The 7,856-nt window shown below is 49.1% G+C and overlaps 1 long non-coding RNA gene and 1 pseudogene across 1 annotated transcript; one reads left to right on the forward strand and one right to left on the reverse strand.

The window, feature by feature from the left end:
• The first annotated feature begins 10 nt into the window (after window positions 1-10).
• On the forward strand, window positions 11-1,257 carry LOC139024709 (uncharacterized). The gene is made up of 2 exons (XR_011476037.1): window positions 11-476; window positions 771-1,257. It is a non-coding gene; the product is annotated as an uncharacterized lncRNA (long non-coding RNA).
• A 786-nt stretch (window positions 1,258-2,043) lies between these two features.
• Window positions 2,044-7,856, reverse strand: part of LOC139024708 (alpha-actinin-1-like) — a 41,103-nt pseudogene continuing 35,290 nt past the window's right edge.

A 7,856-nucleotide genomic window follows, 5' to 3' on the forward strand; every position in this document is an offset into this window, starting at 1 on the left:
TCACCTCTACGGAGAGAGTGACCTCTGAGTGACCTTTGGATGACTTTGGCCCCTGACCTGGGAGGTTATGCCCTATGAGGTCACTCACCAGTGTACCTGCTCTCACCACCGCCCGCAAGACCCTCCTACTGCCCTCCCAGTGAGCACAAGAAGTTGACAATACGTCCTTTTGGTGAAAAGACGTCAAAAATACATATTTCGGTTGAAAATATGACAATTTGGTAAAAATATGTAAATAAATATGTATTTTTGGTTGAAAAGAAATCAACATCTTGTTCTCGCTGGGCCATCACCACAGCCTTGCTCTAGTCTGGGTCCCAGATCTGTTGGTGATAATCTTACCATCTCCTTGTCACTCATCGTTGTCACGCCAGTTTGCCAAAACATCACAAGACAGATCTGCATCCGGCTAGCTCTGCTCTACAGCGCTCAAACAGAACAGACAGATAGGCATCAGGCTAACTCTGCTCTACAATGTTCAAAACAGAACAGACAGATAGGCACAGGCTAACTCTGCTCTACAATGTCAAAAACAGAACAGACAGATCTGGCAGCAGGCTAACTCTGCTCTACAATGTCAGAACAGACAGATCTGGCAGCAGGCTAACTCTGCTCTACAATGTTCAAAACAGAACAGACAGATATGGCATCAGGCTAACTCTGCTCTACAATGTTCAGAACAGACAGATCTGGCAGCAGGCTAACTCTGCTCTACCGCGCGCCAAAACAGAACAGACACATATGGGATCCGGCTAGCTCTGGCTCTACAGCGCTCAAAACATGTTCTCTGTTGCTGGCCTTATATTATATGCCATAGTCTCCTGTCTGCCAATTCCTCCTATTTCACCCCTCCACCTCCCATCGCCCTTACCTCCCTACTATAATAGGTGGAATTTGCCCCTAGACGCTGATCTTGGGTCAGTTTAGCATATTCCCCACTAATGGTTAAGTCAGGACTGTGAGAGGGACGCTGATTCTAGATGATGTACCTAGGGAAAACTTCCCCCCGGAGAAAGCCCCTCCCTTCCTTCCCCACTCCCTCACACTCTGCCTCAGTTGTACCTGCTTCCTGTGCAGCAATGCAGCACATCTTCCAGGTTTACAAAGAGGAGAGAAATGTCTTTTTTTCTTGTTATTGTTTTTCTCAGAAAATGGATAAAGTTAACATATTTTATTATACAGAACAAAAAAAGGTATTTTTTCTTCACCTGATTAAAAAAACAAAACAATTAAATAAAGAAAAAATGCTATAATTGATTTTGACTTATTCCTACTTTGTCACAGTACACACTGACATAGCATCACAATATACCACTGCTGTGCCTCTGCTGAAGCCAACTGCCTAGTAAAGACCTGATGCTGCAGAAACAGAACTAACTGCCTTAGTAAAGACCTGATGCTGCAGAACAGAACTAACTGCCTTAGTAAAACCTGATGCTGGCAGAACAGAACGAACTGCCTTAGTAATGACCGATGCGCAGAACAGAACGAACTGCCTTAGTAATGACCTGATGCTGCAGAATAGAATGAACTGCCTTAGTAAAGACCTGAGCTTCAGAACAGAAGAACTGCCTTAGTAATGACCTGATGCTGCCGCAGAATAGAATGAACTGCCTTAGTAATGACCTGATGCTGCAGAACAGAACAACTGCCTTAGTAATGACCTGATGCTGCAGAACAGAACGAACTGCCTTAGTAAAGACCTGATGCTGCAGAATAGAATGAACTGCCTTAGTAAAGACCTGATGCTGCAGAATAGAATGAACTGCTTAGTAAGACCTGATGCTGCAGAACAGAATGAACTGCCTTAGTTAATGACCTGATGCTGCAGAACAGAACTAACTGCCTTAGAAAATGACCTGATGCTGCAGAACAGAACGAACTGCCTTAGTAATGACCTGATGCTGCAGAACTAACTGCCTAGTAATGACCTGATGCTGCAGAAATAGAATGAACTGCCTTAGTAAAGACCTGATGCTGCAGAATAGAATGAATGTGATTGACTGATTGATTTGATTGCTAGCTTGATTAATTGAATAATTGCTAAATGTATATGATTACCTTGTCCCCAGCCAGGACCTTGAAGGAGGCCATGACCTGGTCAGCGGTGTCAGTATCGGCCGTCTCCCGGGACATGAAATCAATAAAGGCCTGGAACGTGACCACGCCCACCCGGTTGGGATCCACGATGCTCATGATGCGAGAGAACTCCGCTTCACCCTATTGGACAGGAACCATAAACACTATCACCAAGGAGACCATCACCAGAGCAACAAGCAAATACACTGCAAGCATCACATCACATACTGCAGCTAGCAGATGGAGCTTTCACATAAAGGTGATATATAGACTATGTTCCAAATGGCATACCAGTCCCTATAAAATAGTGGACTATTTTTAACCAGGTCCCAGGCTATGACAGTAAACAAACTATAATTTTTATACTGTAAATGAGAGACAAGACATATTTTCTCATTAGCGATCAATCTGATCGTGATTGGTGGACCGTTTTGTTGCCAAATGAATGTAGACTGATCTTGAAGAGACAAGTGAACAGTTGTTACCTTTTCACAAATGACTACAAGGCAGACAGACTTATTGATACATTCATAGGTTCATAGACACACATAGGAGGGTACTTGACAGAGATGGAACGGGTGGTTTGGCTATACCATGTTGTAACCGAGGGAGATAAGGCAGGTTTTGAAGTCTTCCGCTTCCATCATCCCTGTTTTCTTCTACAGGTACCAGCCAGGGACAAACAGTATGAAGGAGGTATGAAGGAGGAAGAACGAAGGAGGAACAGATTGAAAGGTGGAAGAGGAAATATGGGGGGAGGAATAAAGTAGGGGAGGGATGTCACAGGTTTCCAGGTGGACATTAAGAGGGGGGTGAACAGAAGAAGAAGAAGAAGAAGAATTGAGGTAGAAGGGGCATAGAGGGGGGTACAGGGAATACATTGAGGTAGAAGGGGCATAGAGGTGGGTACAGGGAATACATTGAGGTAGAAGGGGCATAGAGGTGGGTACAGGGAATAAAGTGAGGTAGAAAGGGCATAGAGGTGGGTACAGGGAATAAATTGAGGTAGAAGGGGCATAGAGGTGGGTACAGGGGCATAAAGTTTTGAGGGTAGAAGGGGCATAGAGGTGGGCATAAGGGGGGTACATTGAGGTAGAAGGGGGATAGAAGGGGGTACATTGAGGTAGAAGGGGAATCGAAGGGGGTACATTGAGGTAGAAGGGGGTAGAAGGGGTACATTGAGGTAGAAGGGGCATAGAGGTGGGTACATTGAGGTAGAAGGGGGATAGAAGGGGGGCACAGGATACATTGAAGTAAAGGGGATAGAAAGGGGGTACATTGAGGGTAGAAGGGGGATAGAGGGGGGGTACATTGAGGTAGAAGGGGGATAGAAGCGGGGTACATTGAGGTAGAAGGGGGATTAGAGGGTGGGTACATTGAAGGGTAGAAGGGGCATAGAGGGGGTACATTGGGTAGAAGGGGGAACAAAGGGGCATAGAGGGGGGTAACTTGAGGTAGAAAGGGGGATAGAAGGGGGTACATTGAGGTAGAAGGGGGAAATAAGAGGGAATGGGCGTATTACATTGAGGTAGAGGTAGAAGGGGGATAGAGGGGGGTACATTGAGGTAGAAGGGGGATAGAAGGGGGTACAGGGAATAAATTGACATACAGGGGTGATAGAAGGGAATAAAAGGAACAAAACAAAGAGAACAAAATGACATCGTTAACCTCAGGCCCCTGCAGTGTGGAGCTGTGTTCAGTACCTGTGCATCGTTGGCGATATCAAAGCCCAGACTGATCAGGCAGGCCTTGAACTCCTCAGCCCCCAGAGTRCCCGAGTGGTCCTGGGGTGTCAGGTGTGGTAGGGGGCCAGGTGTGAAGGGTCAGATGTGCCAAGTGTGAAGCACCAGGTAGGAGCCCAGGCCAGGTGTGCCAGGTGTAAAGAGCCAGGTAGGAGCCCAGGCCAGGTGTGCCAGGTGTGAAGAGCCAGGTAGGAGCCCAGGCCAGGTGTGCCAGGTGTGAAGAGCCAGGTAGGAGCCCAGGCCAGGTATACCAGGTGTGAAGGGCCATGTGGAGGTGTGCCAGGTGTGAAGGGCCAGGTGGAGGTGTGCCAGGTGTGAAGGGCCAGGTGGAGGTGTGCCAGGCATCAGGTGGAGCAGGGTGAAGCCACAGTTCATGCAGCACAGCACACACGGAACAAGCGTGTCAGAGGGGTGTCAGAGCGGTGTCAGAGGGGTGTCAGAGAAGGGGTGTCAGAGAAGGGGTGTCAGAGAAGGGGTGTCAGAGAAGGGGTTGGGTGAAGTAGACAGGGGGGGTAGGGTGGATAGGAGGGGGTAGGGGTGTGTCATGCAGAAAGAGATGTGGGGTGTTGGGTTGACAAGGGGTTGGATATAGGGGTGAATGGTTGATAAGGGGTTGGATGGATGATAAGGGGTTGGATATAGTGGTGGATGGATGATAAGGGGTTGGGTATAGGGGTGGATGGATGATAAGGGGTTGGATATAGGGGTGGATGGATGATAAGGGGTTGGGGATAGGGGTGGATTAAAGCAACAACAAAAATGAACTGAGAACAAAGAACAAATGACATCGTTAACCTCAGGCGCTGCAGTGTGGAGCTGTGTTCAGTACCTGTGCATCTGTTGCGATATCATAAAGCCAGACTGATCAGGCAGGCTTGAACTCCTCAGCCCCAGAGTGCCCGAGTGGTCCTGGGAGGTGTCAGGTGTGGGTAAACGGGGCCAGGTGTGAAGGGTCAAGCAGTGCACAAGTGGTGAAAGCACCAGGTAGGAGCCCAGGCTCAGGTTGTGCCAGGTGTAAAGAGCCAAGGTAGGAGCCCAGGCCAGTGTGTGCCGGATGTGAAGAGCAGGTAGGAAGCCGCAGGCCAGGGTGATGCCAGGTGTGAAGAGCAGGGTTAGGAGGCCCAGGCCAGGTATACAGGTGTGAAGGGCATGTGGAGGTGTGCCAGTGTGAAGGCACAGCGTGACGTGTGCCAGGTGAAAGGGCCAGGTGGAGTGTGCCAGCATCAGGTGGAGCAGGGTGAAGCCACAGTTTCAGCAGCACAGCACACACGGAACAACGTGTCAGAGGGGTGTCCAGAGCGGTGTCACGAAGGGTGTCAGAGAAGGGGGTTGTCAAACGAGAAGTGTCGGCTGTCAGAGAAGGGGGTTGTCAAGAAAGGGGTGGTTTGTGAAAGTAGCAAGGGGGGGTAGACGGTGATAGGAGGGGGGAGTAGGAGGTGTGGTTCTGCAAGAGAGATGATGGGCCGTTGTGGTTGACAAGCGGGTTGATATAGGGGGTACTAGTTGGAATAGGGGTGGTTGATGGATGATAAGGGTCTTGTATGGGATGATATAGGCGGTTGAGTTAGTGGGTGAGTGGATGATAACGGGGGGTTGAGTGAGGGTGGATGGAAGGAAGTGTGGGAGTTGATATTATCCGTTGATGATAGAAAGGGCTGTGATAGGGTGGATTGGGATGAATAAGGTTGGATATAGTGTGGTGAATGCTGAAATTGAAGGGTTGGATATAGGGGTGGATGTTGATACAAAGTGCGAGTATGGGTATAGGGGTTGGTGGATTTGATAAGGGTTGGATATAGGGGTGGACGGATGATAAGGGGATATTGGATATGGGGTGTGGAGGAATGATAAGGAGGGTCATGGATATAAGGGGTCTTGGATGATGAAGGTGGATCGATGAAGGGGTTGGATGGATATAAAGTGTTTGGATTATAGAAGTGCTATCATCACATGAGATCCTCCGATAACTACCGTATACATCCTGGGTCTGGAAGGGGAATAGGCATAGTCCTGCGGGTGGATGGATGATAAGGGTTGGAATATCCAGAGGCCGGGATGGATGGATAAGTGTTGGAAATAGGGAGTGGGCGGGGGGCGTCTGGACTTGAGGTGATGGTGTTGGGATAAGGGTTGAGCATGGATCGATAAGGGGTCTATGCGTGAGATTATGATAAGGGTGGATGGATTGATAAGGGGTTGGGGCCATGCACACCAAGAGACAGAGAACACAACATACGTTAGGATCTTACAGTGAGGTGCTGAGGCTGTGAAACATTCTGCAGTGTTTTGGTCCAGTGACAGGATATTCAACCAGGAGGGTGTTCAGCTACGTGTGGCAGGCAAACTTTACAGACAGGGCTTTTTGTGTTACGGTAGTCGACTGCAGATCTTCATAACATCAGTATAACACAGTGGGTCAAAGTCAAGTGGTGAACATTTAGGGTGTTTTTGCCCTAAGGAACTGAATTCAGAAAATCAAGGTGCTTGATGACGAGTTGATTATTTGAATTCAGTTTGAAAGTCAGTGAGTTTGGAACAGCACCTTAACTGGGTACTGGTTTAACTAGTAGTTTTTCCCCCTTAGCCAGAGACATGACTGGTAAACCTTGTAAGGCCATAGGACAGCGGCTCTTAACAGCCATGATCTCTGGGAAAAGTTTCCCCTAGATAATCTGTCTCCATAGGACTGCCAATAAACTCATGAACTCAGAACCGCCCCTAAAAAAACCAAACTATGTTTAATTAAAGGCTGCCTCATGGTGAGCGAGCGGAAAGACACGACCAGAATATCCCCGAGAATAGAAAGACAGACTACTAGAACCGCGTTTCCCCAGACTCCTCCCATAGTGTATTGAACTGCGGTATACGTCGACTGATTGGAACAATAAGCGTGGCGTATGGGAAGAACAAGGAGGTCATGGGAGAAATGTAACAGTGGAGTCCATCCATAAAAGCGTTGCGTTGGCGAGGAAATTACGGAGAGTGTAGGAAGGAAGAGAATTGGTGGACAATAAATACAACTCTCCATCCATCCCTAAATAGGTGGTGTTTTTCATACTGAGCTTACTGATGTAAAACCTTTGATCTGGGGAGGGTGGTGGGGGGGAGGAGGGCTGGTGGGGAGCGAGGGGGGGGAGGGAGGGGGAGGAGGGAGGAGGAGAGGGGGGAGGAGGGAGGGAGGAGGGGAGGGGTGGGGGGGAGGAGGAGAGGAGGGAGCAGGGGAGGGTGGGGGAGAGGGAAGGGAGGGGAGGGGGAGGAGGAGAGGAGGGGAGGGGAGGAGGGGATGGGGGGGAGGAGAGGGGGGAGGGAGGAGGAGGGGTGGAGGCGGAGGGGTGAGGAGGGGAGGAGGGAGGAGGGAGGAGGAGAGGAGGGGAGGGAGGAGGGAGGAGGGGAGGGTGGGGGGGAGGGGGAGGAGGAGAGGAGGGGAGGTGGGGATGGAGGGGAAGGAGGGGAAGAGTGGATAGGGAGGGAAAGGGCGAGGGATAATGGGACGGGAGGGGCTAGGGAGAATATTCTTCTGAGGGAACAGTGGGTGTCCTGAGGTTTACTCTCATCAGTGGAATAGGGTAAAGTACAGCTCTGGTACAAGCTTATGATCTTTATCTCTCTACGCTCTATATTTACTCATAAATACCATCAGCCTTCTTAGATGAGTTTCAAACACCCACTTCCCGATGGATCTTACCGTTGGTCCTGGTGATTATCGACATGATGCATGTTTGGGAGCAGAAAAACAAAGCCCTTTCCTTAAAGTCCTTAGGTTTGTTTAGTGCAACACTATGAGAAGAATAACTGTTTCAATGACCCAACAAACGATCCTCTTCCCACCTCAACCTCCTCGCTTTTGCTCAGTGTGGTCTAAATTAGGTGAGAAAACACATTGTTATAACGGATATTCAGTAGGGTAGACAATGAGTGTACTGTGAACACCTACTGCTCTATGCCCCCTGCATTCTCTGTGAAACCTCTTCTTCTCTGCTCTATGCCCTGCATTCTCTGGAAACCTTTCTTCTACTTGCTGCTATTGGCCGCATA

This window comes from Salvelinus sp. IW2-2015, unplaced genomic scaffold, assembly GCF_002910315.2.
Source record: "Salvelinus sp. IW2-2015 unplaced genomic scaffold, ASM291031v2 Un_scaffold1806, whole genome shotgun sequence".
NCBI classification, from domain to species: Eukaryota; Metazoa; Chordata; class Actinopteri; order Salmoniformes; family Salmonidae; genus Salvelinus; species Salvelinus sp. IW2-2015.